Source organism: Papio anubis, chromosome 18 (assembly GCF_008728515.1).
Source record: "Papio anubis isolate 15944 chromosome 18, Panubis1.0, whole genome shotgun sequence".
NCBI classification, from domain to species: Eukaryota; Metazoa; Chordata; class Mammalia; order Primates; family Cercopithecidae; genus Papio; species Papio anubis.
In genome coordinates, this window is record NC_044993.1 from 70,160,677 (window position 1) to 70,178,278 (window position 17,602).

General features: G+C 42.5%; 1 protein-coding gene across 6 annotated transcripts in view; it reads left to right on the plus strand.

Annotated features, from left to right (window-relative positions):
- The window catches only part of CREBBP (CREB binding protein), a 156,709-nt gene that overhangs the window by 47,679 nt on the left and 91,428 nt on the right, over positions 1 to 17,602 (plus strand). The window lies entirely within an intron of this gene.

Below are 17,602 nucleotides of genomic sequence, written 5' to 3' on the forward strand. Positions count from 1 at the left end.
AGCATTCGGCCTTTCGTTAAGTATAATGTTATTGTAGGCTTTAGGTATCATTCATTAGGATGAGGAATTCTGTTAGTAGTTTGCTGAGTCTTTTGATCATAAGCGATTACTGAATTTTGTCATGTCTTTTCTTCATTTATTGAGATGAATCATAGGGTGTTTTTTTAAAAATTTGAATGTGAATTACATCTTTCTGAATGTTGAAGCAACCTTACATTCCTATGAGATAACCCCACTTGATTGTGGAGTGTTAATCTTTTTTATTTATCACTGGATCTGATTTATTAGAATATTGTTCAGGATTTATGCTTCCACAGTAATGTGCTACATAACGAATTTTGGTCAACAGCAGTACTACATATACAACAGTGGTCCCACAAGACTATAATATATTTTTACTGTGCCTTTTCTATGTTTAGATACACAAATACTTACAATTGTGTTAACAGTTGCCTCCAGTATTCAGCACAGTAACAAGCTGTAGAGGTTTGTAGCCTGGGAGCAGTGGGCTGTACCGTACAACCTAGGTGTGTAGTAGGCTGCACCATCTAGGTTTGTGTAAGTACACCCACAGTGTGAGTTCCCACAGTGACTAGAATCACCTGATGACACTTTTCTCAGACGATATCCTTGTCTTTGGGTGAAACATGATGGGTATATTCATGAGTGATATGGGTCTATAACTTTCTGGTTTTTTGGAGTGTTCTTATTTGGTTTTGGTAACAATAATATACTGGCTTCATGAAGTTACCTGGGAATTGTTCCCTCTCTTCTGAAAGTTCATATAAGATTAGTATTATTTATTCCTTAAATGTTTGATAAAATTCACCAGTGAAGCAATCCAGGTCTGGAGTTTTCCTTGTGGGAAGGTTTTAAAATTATGATTCAGTTACTTTAATAGGTATTAGTTATTCAGATTTTCTGCTGCTTGTTCCTCATTTTGGTAATTTGTATTTTTAAGTAATATATCCATTTTATTTAAGTTCTTGAATTGATTTGGCATAAAGGTGTTCATAACATTTCTCCACTGTTCTCTTTTTTTCTTTTTTCTTTTTTTTTAGCTGAGTCGGAGTCTCCCTCTGTTTCCCAGGCTGGAGTGCAGTGGCACAATCTCAGCTCACTGCAACCTCCACCTCCTGGGTTGAAACACTTCTCCCACTTCAGCCTCTCAGGTAGCTGTGATTACAGACGTGTGCCACCACACCTGGTTAAGTTTTGTATTTTTAGTAGAGGAAGGGTTTCGCCATGTTGGCCAGGCTGGTGTCGAACTCTTGACCTCAAGTGATCCGTCTGCCTCAGCCTCCCAAAGTGCTGGGATTAGAGGCGTGAGCCACCATGCCCAGCCTCTCTACTCTTTTCTTAATGTGGATAGAATTTACAGTAATGTCTGGTGTGCTCTCTTGTTTTTCCTGCATTGATCTAGGTTGGGGTTTGTCCATTTTATTGGTATTTTCAGAGAGCCAGCTTTTGAGTTTGTCAGCCTTTTCTTGTTTGTTTTCTATGTCATTTATTTCTGTCTTTATTTTCTTCTGCTTATTTTGGGGTAGAAGTTTGTATCACTGATTGTAGACTTTTCCAATATTAACATTTGGGCAATAAATTTCTCCTTAAACCCTGTGCATCTTTTTCATTTACCATTTCTTTGAATCCTTTAAATCCATAAACCTAAAAAAGTACCCCAAATACTGTTGTTAATTGCATCTCAAATTTTAATACATTTTAAAAATTAGTTTAAAATGTTTATATTTTGCATGTGACTTATTCTTTGACCCATGAATTATGCTGAAGTGTGTTTAGTGTAGGAATTTTGCAGATACTTTGTTGCAGGTTTCTCACTCCACTGTGTTGAGAGAATGTGCTTTGTATGATTGTTGTCCTTTGAAACTGGAGACTTGTCTTACAGCCCAGCAAATGGTTTTTCTTGACAAATATTCTGTCTATACTTGAAAAGAATGACCAGGCGCAGTGGCTCATGCCTGTAATCCCAGCACTTTGGGAGGCCAAGGCGGACAGATCACTTGAGTTTGAGACCAGCCTGGCCAACGTGGTGAAACCTGTCTCTACTAAAGATAGAAAAAAAATTAGTAGCCAGGCATGGCGGTGCGCATCTGTAGTCCCAGCTGCTTGGGGAGGGGGCTGAGATACAAAAATCACTTCACCCCAGGAAGCAGAGGTTGCAGTGAGCTGAGATCGTGCCATTGCACTCCAGCCTGGGCAGGGGAGCAGAAACTGTCTCAAAAAAAAAGAATGTGTATCCTACAGTTGTGGGATGTGATGTTTCATAATTGTCATTTAGAATAAATTGGTTGATGGTGTTCAAATCCTTACTGATTTTTTTTGTTCTGTTGGTTACTAAGAGAGGATTGTTAAAACCTACAATTGTAATTGTAGGTTTGTCTAGTTTTTCATTTAGTCAGAACAAAATGTAACTACTTGTTTCGTGTAGTTTGAAACTCTTATTAGGTTAATATGTATTTTGGATTGTTATGCCTCTGGTAAATTTAGCCTTTTATCATTACGAAGTATTTGTTTTTGCTGATATTCTTTGTCTCCTTTTTCTTATGTTTAATGTGGCCTCCTTATGATTAGCATTCACAATTTTTTTTTTTCCACTCTTTTTGTTTTGTTTTGATACAGGATTTCACTCTCACCTAGGCTGGAGTGCAGTGGCGCAATCTGGGCTCACTGCAACCTCTGCCCCCACCCCGGGTCAAGTGATCCTCCCACCTCAGCCTCCTGAGTAGCTGGGACCACAGGCACACAGCACCACGTCTGGCTATTCTTCTATGTTTTTAGTAGAGACAGGGTCTTGCCATGTTGCCCAGGCTGGTCTCAAACTCGATCTAGCAATCTGCCCACCTCGGCCTCCCAAAGTGCCGAGATTACAGGCGTGAGTCACCACATCCAGCCCACTCATAACTTTGTCTTTACATTTAAAGTATGTCTCTTGTAAACAGCATAGCATTAGATAGTGTTTTAATTTATTCTGATAACCTTAGTCTTTTAATTGTAGTGTTTGGTTTATTTATATTTAATGCTGATAATTGTTGAGTTTAAGTTTCTGATCTTTTTTGTTTTCTGTTTGCCCCTTCCATGTTTTGTTCTTTTTTTTTCTCCCTTCCTGTTCTTTTATAGGCAAATTCCAACATCTCTGTCATCTCCATCTGTTTCGTTTGCAGTCTTTTGTTTGTTTAAATATAGAATTCCTGGTTATGTGTCACATCTTCCTGCTCCTTGGCATGTTCAGTACTTTTAGACTGTGCAGTGGACATGGTGGATAACATTGCTGAATATGGGTTTTATTGTCCTTTAATAGTGTGTTTTGTTCTGGCAGGCACTTAATTACTCAGATCAGTTTGATTCTCTCAAAGCTTGTTTTTATACTTACTTAGGACAGGTCTTGAAGCCCTGTTCCTTAGACATGGTCTTTTTTGGGGTCTCAGTTTAATTCCTGGGGTGTTCAGCAAGATCTTGAAACTCTGGCTGATCAGAACTTCTTTGTCTCTAGCGCTGTGCGACCTCTGGAATCTGTTCAATTCAGAATTCCTTTGTAGTCCTGCACGCTTAGTCACACCTTCAGTAAGCCCTAGGAGGTGTTGGTGATGTGATTGTTGTGTGTGGTCGCACTGGGAGATACTCTCCATTTTAATGGTGTGAACATAACATTATGGTATATAACGGTTGTCCCGTAGTGACTGTGTATTTCACACTTTAAACGTTATCTCTCATCTTCTGAATCGTCTGAGGATTAAGTTCAGTGTAGAAACTTGGGAAGTGCCACATCTAACATTCTTAATGTAAATGGGTCCAAATCATAACTTCAAGGATCAACTTCTCCAAAATATTTTTGCTGTATTTTAAAAAGAGTTACATTTATACAAATTACCAGAGACAGTAATTTGCTGTCCATCTGTCACCAAGTTAAAATATCTAAGGGTTTTTATTTTGATTACCATGTATTTTTTTTTTTTTTGCATTTTTCAAAATTATATATATGACTATAGCATAAAATTTCAGTGTGATCCCGGTATGAGCAAGGATAACAATTACTATATTTATTCTTCCTGAATTACAGTAAGAGGAAGAGCAGAAAAGGACATGCCTATTGTATTGGGCACTGTGCTGGGTGCTTTGCAAACATGATCTTGCTTCATCTCATTTTTAATAATCCTGTGAGGTGGGTGCCATATGTCTTTTATAACAAGGAGTAAAATATTCTGAACCACTTTCCTGCCTATCCAGAAAATTATTCAAGATGACACATGTTTGAAAGTGGTAGACTTTTACTTAAAATCCACCTGTGATTGACTCCAAGTCTGTATTTTTTTTCTACTACATCATTTTGTTTGTAATATAGCTGTATTCAGACTATGGTGGGGAGATACATAAGACCTTATTTTCTGTATGTGGATCAGGTTTTCCCCCATACTCAAAATTTATAGAAAGATAACCTGGAGAGTGAGTCTAGTTTCCCAGGACTATTTTTGTCAAATGAAAGAATGTACGCTTATTCGTTTCTAGAAACATACTCTTGTGTGCTGTAAACTTTGCCTGTGGTCTTATGGGGCTATGGCTCTTAATCCGGCAGCCAAGCAATTTTTGTAAGACCCATAAAGAAGTCAGCTTCGGCCAGGCGCGGTGGCTCACGCCTGTAATCCCAGCACTTTGAGAGGCTGAGGCAGTGGATCACCTGAGGTCACAAGTTCGAGACCAGCCTGACCAACATGGAGAGACCTCATCTCTACTAAAAATAAAAAATTAGCCGGGTGTGGTGGCGCATGCCTGTAATCTGAGCTACTCAGGAGGCTGAGGCAGGAGAATAGCTTGAACCCAGGAGGCAGAGGTTGCGGTGAGCTGAGGTTGTGCCATTGCACTCCAGCCTGGGTGACAGAGCGAGAGACTCTGTCTCAAAAACAAAACAAACCAAAAAAAGAAGTTAGCTTTTCTGGCTAGAAAAATGTACTTTGGCCTATGTGCAAGAGGCCAGCATAATTAATTTTCTTAAACATTATTTTTTAAAGTGATCTTGGCAAGGTGCAGTGCCTCATACCTGCAATTCCAACACTTTGGGAGGTTGAGGTAGGAGGATTGCTTGAGCCAAGGAAGTTGAGACCAGTGTGGGCAGCACAGTGAGACTCCATCTCTACAAAACATTTTACAAATTAGCTGGGTGTGATGGCACGTGCCTGTAGTCCCAGCTACACGGGAGGCTGAGGTACGAAGATCACTTGAGCTCAGGAGGCCAGGGCTGTAGTGAGCCGTCATTGCACCACTGTACTCCAGCTTGGGCGACGGTGTAAGACCCTGTCTCTAAAAAAATAAAAAGTAACCGGGCATGGTGGCTCACACCTGTAATCCTAGCATTTTGGGAAGCCGAGGTGGGTGGATCGTGAGGTCAGGAGTTCAAGACCATCCTGGCTAACACGGTGAAACCCCATCTCTACTAAAAATACAAAAAATTAGCCGGGCGTGGTGGCGGGCGCCTGTAGTCCCAGCTACTCGGGAGGCTGAGGCAGGAGAATCTCGTGAACCTGGCAGGGGGAGGTTGCAGTGAGCTGAGATTGTGCCACTGCACTCCAGCCCGGGCAACAGAGCGAGACTCCGTCTCAATCAATCAATCAATAAAATAAAAAGTAAGCAAGATCACTTTTTGAAAAATATTTTTCTTCAATTACAGTAGCAGAGAAAGGTTTGATTTTTATGTTCTGAGTGTTTAAAATTTTCAACACAAGAAAAAGGATAGTATAACCAACACCTGTGTTTTTGTTAGAATTAATGCCTGTTGATATTTATCACATTTCCTTCATAGTCTTTTTTTTTTTCTTTTCATTTTTTAAGTAGACTTAAATTTTTTTTAGAGAGATGGGTCTTCCTATTATGTTGCCCAAGCAGTGACCGTTCACAGGCGTGATTATAGTGTACTATAGCCTTGAATTCCTGGGTTCAAGCGATCCTCAAACCTCAGCTTTCTGAGCAGATGAAACTACAGGTAGTGCAACTGACTGAGTAGACTCTATGTTGAGAACAGTTTTAGATTTACAGAAAAATTGAAAGAGAGTACAACAGGGTTCTATATCTCTTCCCCACTGCCCACGCACTTTCCTATTGTTAGCGTCTCACCTTTCCTGTGTTTGTCAGAAGTAATGAACCAATATTGATGCCTGTGATTAACTGAAGTCCACACTTTAATCAGATTTCCTTAAATTTTCCCTAATGTCCTTCTGTTTTAGGATCCCATCCATGATACCCCATTACTTTTAATCATCCTGTCTCCTTAGGCGCCTCTTGGTTGTGACGTTTTCTCAGACTTTCCTTGGTTTTTAATGACCTTGACAGTTTTGAGGAGAACCAGTCAGGTGTGTAATAGGATGCGGCTCTGTACAGATTTGTCTGATGTTTTTCTCATGGTGAGACTGGGCTTATGGGCTTTTGAAAGGAAGATCATAGCAGCCAAGGGCCATTTTCACGTCACTTTAAGGGCACATCCTGTCATGGTGACTTACTACTATGGTTGATGCTGCCCATAGCCACCTGGCTGAGATCGTGCCTCTCAGTTTTCTCCACCATAATGCTCCTTTTCCTTCCTGCATGCCATCCTCTTTGGAAGGAGTCACTATGTTTAAGGGTAGGGGGTTTATACTGTACCTTCTTTAAGGCAAAGTGTCTACATAATTTATTTGGACTTCTTCCATGTGGGAGATCTGTCTCTTCATAGTTTTTTACTAAATGAAATCAACTTTAACAGTAAAAATGAAAGTGTCTTTTACATGATATGTATTCATCTTGCTTCCCCCCCCCCCCCCCCCCCCCCCCCCCCCCCCCCCCCCACCGTCCTGAGACTGGGTCTGGCTCTGTCACCCAGGCTGGAGTGCAGTGATATTATCTTGGCTCACTGCAACCTCTGCAGCTCCAGGGCACAAGCCATCCTCCCACCCCAGCCTCCCAAGGGACTACAGGTGCATGCTACTGCACCCGGCTTTCTTTTTTTTTTTTTGTAGAGATGGTTTTTTGCCATGTGGCCTAGGCCGTTCTCAAACTCCTGAGCTCAAGCAATTCACCTGCCTCAGACTCCCAAAGTGCTAGGATTACAGGCGTAAGCCACCACACCTGGCCTCATCTTGCTTTTTTAAGAACAATATTAAAATTCATACATATAGATTTGATTCATTTATTCTAACCTGTTCATATGATTATGAATTCTTCCTTGTAGTTTTTTCTATTACAGTTTTCTCTATGCTTTTGAAGATACACAATGACATTTTAATGAAAACTGTGTCTCTTATAAGAGGTTCAAATGGTGTGGCTGAATCTCAGAAACAAGAGATTTTGTCTTAGTAATTTTTAAAATAAAGGCAAAGTTACTCATAAGTGAGGCTTCCCCTAAGCATCTTTAATCATCTTTGATTATTTGATAAAAAATGCCTTCTAACTGTGTGTAGATCTCATTTTCTTTTTTGTTGTCCGAAGAGGACTGAATCCCTTTTCTGAGTGCTCTACTGAGGCAGGTGTCCAGAGCCCTCCACTTAGAGCTAGGAACTGAATGTCAGTGACATTTTCTTGTCAGGAAGTGTAAATACTTATCAACTAATCGCAATTCCAAGGCCATACTTCCATAGATATACATCTTTATAATTATTACATATTTTTGGATAAGAATGTGGCACTGTGGTTTGTGGCTTTCAGAAAATGGCACATGGTCTGAAGTAGTGTGATTGCAGGGATTGCATTTTTATTTACTAAATAAAAATTCAATGCCCTTAGCAGTGAGTCATATTATTCATTTCATGTTTTTCTACCAAGTAATGAAGAATGAAATGGAAAACAAGCCATCTGAAATCCTTCCTAGAACAAAGCAAGAGATAGATAATACTGAGAAATGCCAACTTTAGACATTGTCTTGCAATTATTGATTTTAAATTATTGTTGTAAGGTTGCATACCTGTTTTCAGTACTGTACAAAATCTGTTTATTTTATAGAGTCCTATCTCATGTTAGAGATTTTCTGTGCTCTATTTTTGGAAAGAGATCTTAAAGCCACCTCAAGATTGCACAGTGCTTTTTGGTTTTCAGAGCATTTTCCCGTGTGCTGTCCCATTTAAACAAGAAACCGGAACTTAGAGTGGCCCTGTGTAAATGGCAAACAGGAGTGTATATATTAGTGATGAGTGGGCACACTGTTGAAGCACAGGGAGTGATTGGGCGTAGAGACTGGGGACAGTCCAAGGAGGGGACGGAGTGTGTTTTCTCCCCAAAAAACCTGGCACATTTTGCTTAGAGAGTTACTCTACAACGGGAGTCACTGGCCTGCTTGGCAGTTGTAGTCTCCAAGTTGTCCAGGTGTGATTCAGCCTAGGTGTGCTGCCGCCGCTTGTGGGCTCAGTGAGGCAAAGGCATGTGGGGATGGGAGTGGCCAGAGGTGGGAGTCACTCTTGACTTGAGTCTGTCAGGATTTGAGTGGAGAGATCAGAGCAGTGTTTGTTCCTGTCTGTCGATGTTATGAGTGATGCTCTTCTGAGACAGTGCTTGCCTTTTGTGACTAACCGTCAGCATGAATAACCAGCTCTCTCCTGAGCTTTCCAGTTTCCGTGTTCATTTTAATTAACACGTCAGCTCTGTCAGTTAACCCCCAGCCAGATGGCTGCACAACTTACCATTTTTTTGTGGACATTTAGATTATTTGATTAGAGATAAACTTTGAAACTGCAAGATTTGTGGCTATCCAGGCCCCTCCCTGAGGTGTTTCACCCCATTCTTGTTCATGGCGAGGTTGCAGGGGCAGAGCCGCCATCGACTGTGGCCGTTACCATTTAGCTCGCCTTTGTAGGCCCAGCTCTTGACCCCCTTGCTGGCCTCCCAGTCAGGACCCCTCTCCCTCTTCAAACTCCATTTAGCAGTCAATGTTGGTGGCACCTGTTAACAGCACATGTCTGATTTCCTTGTGGCTTGTGTCTCTTACCTTTGGCTTGGGAGAACATGGCCCTGTGTGCGTCACCACTGCACAGTATCTCCCTTCTGGAAGACCTTAACACACTTTGCATTCCTAGATAAGTGTGTGTGTGTGTGCTCGCGCGCGTGTGTGTGTGTGTGTGTGTGTTGCCGTAGCCTTTTCAACTTCCAGTGTCCTAAAGATAAGAGCATCACTGCTGAAGAGAGCTAGGGGCGGTTTGTGACGTGATAGCTGCCTAGTGGTCTCCTTGCTGGAAAGGTCTGCTGCTCAAATAGGCACTGTCTGACTAGAAGTGTGCCTCGCCCTGGAAACTTGGGAACTAAATGCATTCAAGTCCATCCCTCATGCTCCAGTCTCTTGCTTTGAAGATCACCTACTGATGATCTAAATGCTTACTGCTTTATAGATAAGGAAAGCTAAGGGACCAAGAGGTTTGTCCCAGTTACATGGCTGATTGGGGCAGAAACAGGATTAGAAATAGTTTCTCCAATGACTTTGACCCATTGTTTTTACTTATGCATTAATGTGGACTGCACCCTGGGGAGCCAGCATCTCTAACTGTAAAGACCTGCCAAGGTGTACCAATAGTATTAGGGTGCCAGTTTCACTGCTGGCAGTTTCTGGAGCAGTTGGGTGACTAACAGTGAAGATACAGGCCTGCATTTCCACTCTTCTTCTAAGTCACATTCTGGTCATGGCTGTGTGTTTGTGTACACAGTGGCTCAATTATGGATCACTATATCCTCGACCTCCTGGGTTCAAGCAGTCCTCCCACCTCAGCCTCCCAAATAGCTGGGACTACAAGCACACGCCATCATACCTGGCTAATTATTTTTTGTAGAGAAGAGGGTTTTGCTTTGTTGCCCAGGTTGGTCTCAGACTCCTGGCCTCAAGCGATCCTCATGCCTGGGAGGATCTTAACCCAAGAAGAGGAGGAATGCTTCTGGAAAGACATTATTCGAATGAAATACACTGAGTGTTGCTAAATACTTTGTTACTAGTCTTCCAATTAGGACTTATCCTTCCAGGGCAAATGTTCAGACCTGGGGGCTGCACATTTTCTTGAATGCATTCAAAGTTGGCAGCACATAAGAGTTCCATTGAGGGGGAGGGTGGGCTGCTTACCTGCCCAGGTGCTTTAGCTGAGCTCTCCTGTCCCAGGCGCACCCTGGACAGCCAAGTGCTGTCTATGGCACTGTAATCAGTGGTGTATTTCTCCCTACTCTATATTTGCCAAGTTGATATACTGGAAGGATTCCAGGAGCAAGCGGGTGATAGCAGACAACTGAATGCAGTCATGTCTTTCCCTGAAAACTGCTTTTGTTGGCTTTCTTCCAACAATGGTAGGTTGCCAAGAGAAAATGCTTTTGGCTTTACAAATGATCTGGCCATAGTCTGGGTTAGTTCTGGTTCTTTATGTCATTGAAAACAATAAATATTTCTGGCTATTAAATTATTTAGCAAACTTTTGCTCTTGGTGTACTGAACTGAGTTGTGTTTTTACACCTTATATGAATTTGTGGTTTTACGTGTGTACCAGCTTGTGGAGAAAGATGCTAAAAACTCCAGCTTGAAAAATATGTCAGGTTAGGCTGAAGCCGCATCAAATGGAAGTTTGCTGCTGTGTCGTGGCTGGCTTATGATTGGTAGTTGCATCAATTTCTTTTTTCATGGGAGTGTTCTTTCATGTTCAGTTCTTCTATATTTTGGTTTAAATTTCAACCCAAGAATGTTAGGCTAGGGTATTTTGATCATATGTCATTATTGCTTATGATTTACTTTAAGTTTGAAATAAACACCCTGAGTTTATTGTTTTTAAAGTTGTAAAACAATGTAGAGTGAAAACTGGAAACGCCTGTGATTTACCAGGACAGTTGGAAAATAATAGCCTCTTCAGAGTATTTCTACAAATAGCAAATGCATTAAGATTGTTGTTGTCACAGGTGTTTCTCTGAAAATGTCTCATAATCAAATGCCAATAATCCCAGCCGGCCTGTCCCTGTCGCCTTATATGTTGGAACCACTCTCCACCATCACACGTTCTCTGAAAAGCATTCCTTTATTTCATTACTGCTTAAGCGTGGTCAGGAAAGAAATCATATGTAGTGTAGAATGATTCCTCCCAAAGCTGTCTCTCATCTCCTCACCCCTGGTACTCACTGTGGCAGTTGCTCATCTTAGTGCTTCGCATATAGGAACTTATTTAGTTCTCACACAACCCTTAGAGGAGGTGCTGTGATCTCCATTTTATAGATGATAAAACTAGGGTGCAGAGAGGTATAAGTAAATCCCTAGCAAGTGGCGGAGCCACCATTCAGATACCCCAGAGCCCACTAGTTGACCACAATGGCATACTGTCTTTATGAGTGAAATTGTATTTGTGGCTGTGTTCCAATAAGAAAAATTTTGGTTTTTCGTAAAGAGGCATTGGGCTGCCCACGGGCCGCACTTTGCCACCCTGTTTTCATAGACAGTTCCTGTCTCTGTCCCAGGTACTGGCATGAGGCTGGTGAGCTTGAAGGAGACAGAGTTCCATTAAGCAGGGAGGTGATGAGTCCCCGTGCAAGGGCGAAGTCTCTGTGGGGGCTGTGGGGAGCGCCTGCTGAGTTCTCAGGCTGATTTAGTGTGTCCCTGTGCTTTTCTGGGGACCGTTTCATCACCTATGAAGCGGTAAATTTTAACTAGTCTTACTTCTCCACTTGTCTTTGCAAAGCTTATTTCTGAACATCATATTTTGGTTCCTTTCTGTGTGTTTCTGACCAGCATCAGTGACCCCCCTGGCCAAAGCCCACTTCCTGTGAGTGCTCTGCTGTGTAGTGTGGCTTAAGGCGTGTCTTGAGGCGTGAGGAAAACTGCTGAAGTAGTCAGCTGCTGCAAAAACGGACTTATTGGGCTCCTCAGAACCACCTCAAGGCCAGGCGCGGTGGCTCACGCCTGTAATCCCAGCCCTTTGGGAGTCCAAGGCGGGTGGATAACTTGAGGTCAGGAGTTCGAGACCAGCCTGGCCAACATGGTGAAACCCCATCACTACTAAAAATACAAAAATTAGCCGGGCGTGGTGGCATGCGCCTGTAGTCCCAGCTACTCAGGACGTTGAGACGGGAGAATCACTTGAACCAGGGAGGCAGAGGTTACAGTGAGCTGGGATGGTGCCACTACACTCCAGCCTGGGCGACAGAGTGAGACTCCATCAAAAGAAAAAAAAAAGAAAACCCAAACATCAAACTCGGCACTTGCTGCACTGAGAGTTTCTGATGGCCTGGCCAACTCTAGGTCACGTTCTGCGTTGCAGTGCATTTCTGGCCATCCTCCTCCCCGACCACCCATTGGTCACACGGTGGCCCCCTCAGGGGCGTACTCATAAGTGGTTATGGTCAATCCCTTCTTGTGAGTGTGCGCTTCAAAAGGACATTAGGAGATGAAAACTGGGGGAGTTTGTCAGAGTGGTGGTTTTTGTGAGTGGTTGATGTCTCTGGAAGTGGGCTATTTGCAAAGGCTCCCATACGTGGCACGGGGTTGTGTGAGATCAGGAACCAGCTTGCCCTTCCCTGAAAATGAAGGACGTGAAGGAAGTTTCCTTCCCCCAAGGACAGGTATTCTTAATCTTTAGGAGATCTTAGAGTGTCCCTCAAAAATGAACATCACACAAAATTGTGGACTGGTGCCCACCCAAGTGCTCCCTCCCCTACCCCCATGGACTGCCTGGCCCATTGCCTCCTCTCAGTGGAGTTTGGTCTGTGGATGGCAGGAGAGGAGCTATAACCTGTGTTGGCCCTAACTGCAAAGAACGTGTTTCTCTGACCTTGTTCAACAGAAGAGCAAGAAAATGGATGCCTGACTTGCTACTATTGTAGAGACCTGTTCTGTGGAGATACTTCTATTTTGATGATTTCTTCTATAACCTTTCAGTCTAAACCCCTTTTCAGTATCAGGAGTTTTTCTGCTGATATTGAAGGACTTGACCTGACTTTTCTCTCTCCTTAAACCCCTTAATTACTTCTTGGATTTCCATTTACTAACTTTTTTACGAGACTAGATCTCACTTGAGAGACGGGGAGTTAGGTGAATAGTAGAGATAATTCTCCTGGCTAGTGAGTGGAGAGAATCTTTCTGGTCTTTCTGAGCCTGGAACTTGTTTTCTTATGAATGTTTTGATAGCTGTCATATCATTACAAGTAGAAAATGATAGTATTTGTCCCACATTCTGAGGTAAACAGAGGAGGCTGTTGGCAGCCAGAAGTGACCATGGAGGCTGATGGGTCAGTAATTCTGTGTGCAAGTGGAAAGCTCTGGGTAAGAGCATGAGTGGGGCCTTGTACCAAAGCCAGGGTTTTCTTGGCCCAAAGATGTAGCACAGAGGGCCCATTTTATAGCCAGACTAGACTTGTGTATCTCCTGTGATCACACACACACGTTTCACCGTTCCGAAAACCAACTCCGAGGGCCTGTTCTCGTTCTGCCTGACTTTTCAGCATGGGAAGGTAGCTGTCCACTCCAACTAGTAGCTGAGATCCTTGTTTGGCAGTTTTGAAGATAGAAAGGGGACTGTTCCTGCTGCCTCTTCTGACGCCCCCTCCAGCCAGTGCTGACTCTCTTTGTGCCTTGACTTTGGTCACTTGCTCGTGGTTCTTTGACCACCTGCTTCCTGGCTCTACTCCTAGGGGCTGCGTGGCATGGTGGTGCTTTGGCGTGTTCATTCATTTGGGTCCTTCCGCTGCATCCCTGGTATGTTGCAGGGGATACAGAGAATGTTCCAGGAAGGTGAGAAGTTTTATCCTAGTTTTGTGACCAAAACAGGTTCAGGATAGATTATTATAAGCATTTATGTGACAGATAATCCTCTAGAGCTATGTGGTACTTTGTACTTTCCATGGTACCCGTGTCTGCTGGAGTAGATGGAAAGTCATTCTGCCTTTTCCCTCCTCTTTGTTGATGATGGTCACTCACCTACTTGCCACACAGCTCAGGCCCACAGCAGCAGGATTTGATGGATGGGCTGGGCTCAGCACCAGAATTTGCTGCGGGTGCCTCTTTGTATTGTTCTTGGGTTTTGAGCTGAGCTTAAAGAGGAATTTCCTCATCAGAGCTCACGCTGCAGTCATGTTAAGGCTAATCCAGTTTCACCCCCATTCTTTCTTGGGGGCAGTGGTTGGAGCTGGGGACATCTCAGGATCTGGCTTCAATATTTTTCTTATCATACACAAGGACTGTGGGTTACATATTTTTACTCTCTGAGTGCAGTAATAGAAAACAGAAGTAGGTTCTCAAACAGTTAAATGATTGATACGCTTGGTCACAATGCTTTTTCATGGGAAACCTGGGAGAGCTGTGAGGCATTATTTAACTTAGTTTCATTGTGGAAGCTCTTGTTCTTTTTTGGGGTACTTACTATAGTTAACTTTTCCTTTTTTCTGAGATTAAACTTGAATTAAATGCTTAAAGGAGTTCTGTTAGGAAGAATAGAGTAAAAGAAATTTCTGCCGGGCATGGTGGCTCATGCCTGTAATCCCAGCACTTTGGGAGGCCGAGGTGGGTGGATCACGAGGTCAGGAGTTCGAGACCATCCTGGCTAACACGGTGAAACCCCGTCTCTACAAAAAATACAAAAAATTAGCCGGGCATCATGGTGGGCGCCTGTATTCCCAGCTACTTGGGAGGCTGAGGCAGGAGAATGGCTTGAACCCGGAAGGTGGAGTTTGCAGTGAGTCGAGATCGTGCCACTGCAGTCCAGCCTGGGAGACAGAGCGAGACTCCGTCTCAAAAAAAAAAAAACAGAAAGAGACTTCTAGTATGTGTGGGCATGGGCTGTTGTTGAATGAGGCAGAATATAAATACTTTATGGGTTTTAATTTGTTAATATATTATATAAATTTTAGTATTAACAGTTGACTATTCTGCTCTGTTCTGCTTTTTGAATTTTATTTCAAAGAGTATATGAAATACAAAAAATAAAAATGAATAAGACTTTGTATTTGCTAGCACAACAGGGTGACTATTCAAAAGTAATTTAATTGTACATTTTTAAATAACTGAAAGACTGTAATTGGATTGTTTATAACACAAAGGATAAATGCTTGAGGTGATGAATACCCCATTTACCTGGATGTGATTATTACACAGTGCATGCCTGTAAAAAAATCTCATGTAACCCATAAATATATATACCTACTATGTACCTCCCAAAATTAAAAATGAAAAAACTTTTTAAAAGATTATATAGAGGTTCTCTAGCAGCATTAAACCAAACCCTGATGAACTCGTTGAAAATAAAGCCAACTTTACAAAAAAAAAAAAAAAATTTTTTTTTGTTTTGAGACAAAGTCTCCTGCTGTCATCCAGGCTGGAGTGCATTGGCAAGATCTCGACTCACTGCATTTTCTGCCTCCTGGGTTCAAGCAGTTTATTCTGTCTCATCCTGGGATTACAGGCATGCACTACCATGCCTAGCTAATTTTTGTGTTTTTAGTAGAGATGGGGTTTCACCATGTTGAACAGACTGGTCTTGAACTGCTGACCTCAAATGATCCGCCTGCCTGAGCCTCTCAAAGTGCTGGAATTACAGGCATGAGCACCTGACCTACCAAATTATTATCAAGTACCTGTTGGGACATTTAAAGAAATGTAGATTTTCATTAATTAGAGTTAGACATCTTGATGTTAGTATTTCATTTTGGGCATTGGTCCTAAAAAGTATATGTTAGCCTAGGCTTGGGGACCACAGTGCTCAGTTTGATTAATGGAGAATAGATATAGACTAGGAATTCAGAAATCTAGAATCTCTAGAAGCAAATGGTTTTTATTCATAACTGCAGCCTAGGACCAGTTCATGGCTCTTGAGTTCTGCCAGGAGATGGTTTGGCACCAGGAGGTAGCCTTGCCTGGGCAATGAGCAGTCATACCCTGTGGGAGAACTGAGCTCTTTAGCCTGGTTAGTAACTTGCTCTGATAAGGAGAGGCTGGGGCTGGCCCTGGTGCCAGAGATTTGAATCCTAACCTCCTGCATATAACCTGGGTTTTGTTTGTTTTTACCATAGGCTAAGGACGGGATTTTTTCCCCTATTTTTGAGAATTATGTAGATCCCTTTGGGCTGAACGTTCCTTACATACCGTTCATGATCTTTGACTTGCCATGTTCTTTACCTTGTGAGAATCAAGGTAAAAACTTGGTGAGACTATTTCCTTGGCTGTCTTATCTGATGGCCAAGAAGAAAAGGTACAGACACGTTTCCTGATGAAATCTGTCAGAGCGCTTCCAAATACTGGGTTGCCCTTTGAAATTGACCAGTTATGGCCGGGGGTGGTGGCTTATGCCTGTAATCCCAACACTTGGGGAGGCTTGAGGTGCATGGATCACTTGAGGCCAGGAGTTCGAGGCCAGTGTGGCCAACATGGCAAAACCCTGTCTGTACTAAAACATACAAAAATTTGCTGGATGTGGTGGCGCCTGCCTGTAAACCCAACTACTTAGGAGGCTGAGACACGAGAATTGCTTGAATCTGGGAGGTGGAGGTTGCGGTGGGCTGAAATCATGCCATTGCGCTCCAGCCTAGGCAACAGAACGAGACTTGGGTCTCAAAAACAAAAAAACACACACACACAAAATAAACAACAATGACCAGTTAGAAAAGGGCCCCAGGCCAGGCAAGTATTACCCACCTGATCACACACATACACCTCATACTCACCCTGGCAGGGCTATCTTAGGAAAATTGTCAAAATATCTGGGAAGTTTTGAAAATAAACTTTGTGAAGCAAGTCAGGTGAACTTTGAGGTCCATGGAACACCTTTCAGAGTGCTCTGGCCTCTTGGTACTGTCCCCTCTTCTCTGGAGCCAGGGTACCTAGGCATTTGGTGTGGAAAGAAGATGGTTACCTGTCCCCTTCCCCACCCCATCAGCTGTCACCCACTTTGGTTTGTCAATGCTGGGCCTAATTAATTAGAAACTTCCAAAAGACGTTGATTTTTGTTGTTGTTGTTTGTCAAATTGGTGGACACAAGGTGCGAGCTCTATGACAAGTAGGAAATGCATCTACACAACCTCAGAACTGGGCTTGGCTCATAGCAGGCACTTGGTGAATACCAGTTGACTTTGAGGATGAATTGATTGAGGGAAGATGAGTATATGTGTTCTGTCATATTTTGTCCAAAGTGAGAAATTTAGGAACTGGAAAAAAAAGAAACGCTGTATTTTTTGTTGTTGTTCGTGTTCTTGTATTCAAATTCTAGGCTTCTGAGAACAATGTTTCAGCAGTTTTATTATACATAATAAGACAAATTCTGAGAGTAGTAATTGTCCCATTGAATTAATTTAGTGTAGTAGTTTCTGAAAATATAAATTCCTGCTTCAATTAAGTTTCAGATGACAGTTGAAGGAAGCTTCTTGCAAATCAGAAATGTGCTTAATATGTATTGAGCTACCATCTTGCCTTGATTAAGTCACTTGAACTCGAAAGTGAGTCTGGTTTGTGGATTTGGTGAAGAATTAGCATCTCAGTTCACTTAAGTAGAGCACCTAAAATGTGATTGCTTTCAAAAAGGTGAGAAATGTCACCTAGGAGGACTACATGTGGAGGGAAATCACCTGTGCATGAAATGCATAGAGCTAGAACTTTCTGGTTTTACTCCTTGAGTTTTTATTTGTGTTTTTGTACGAG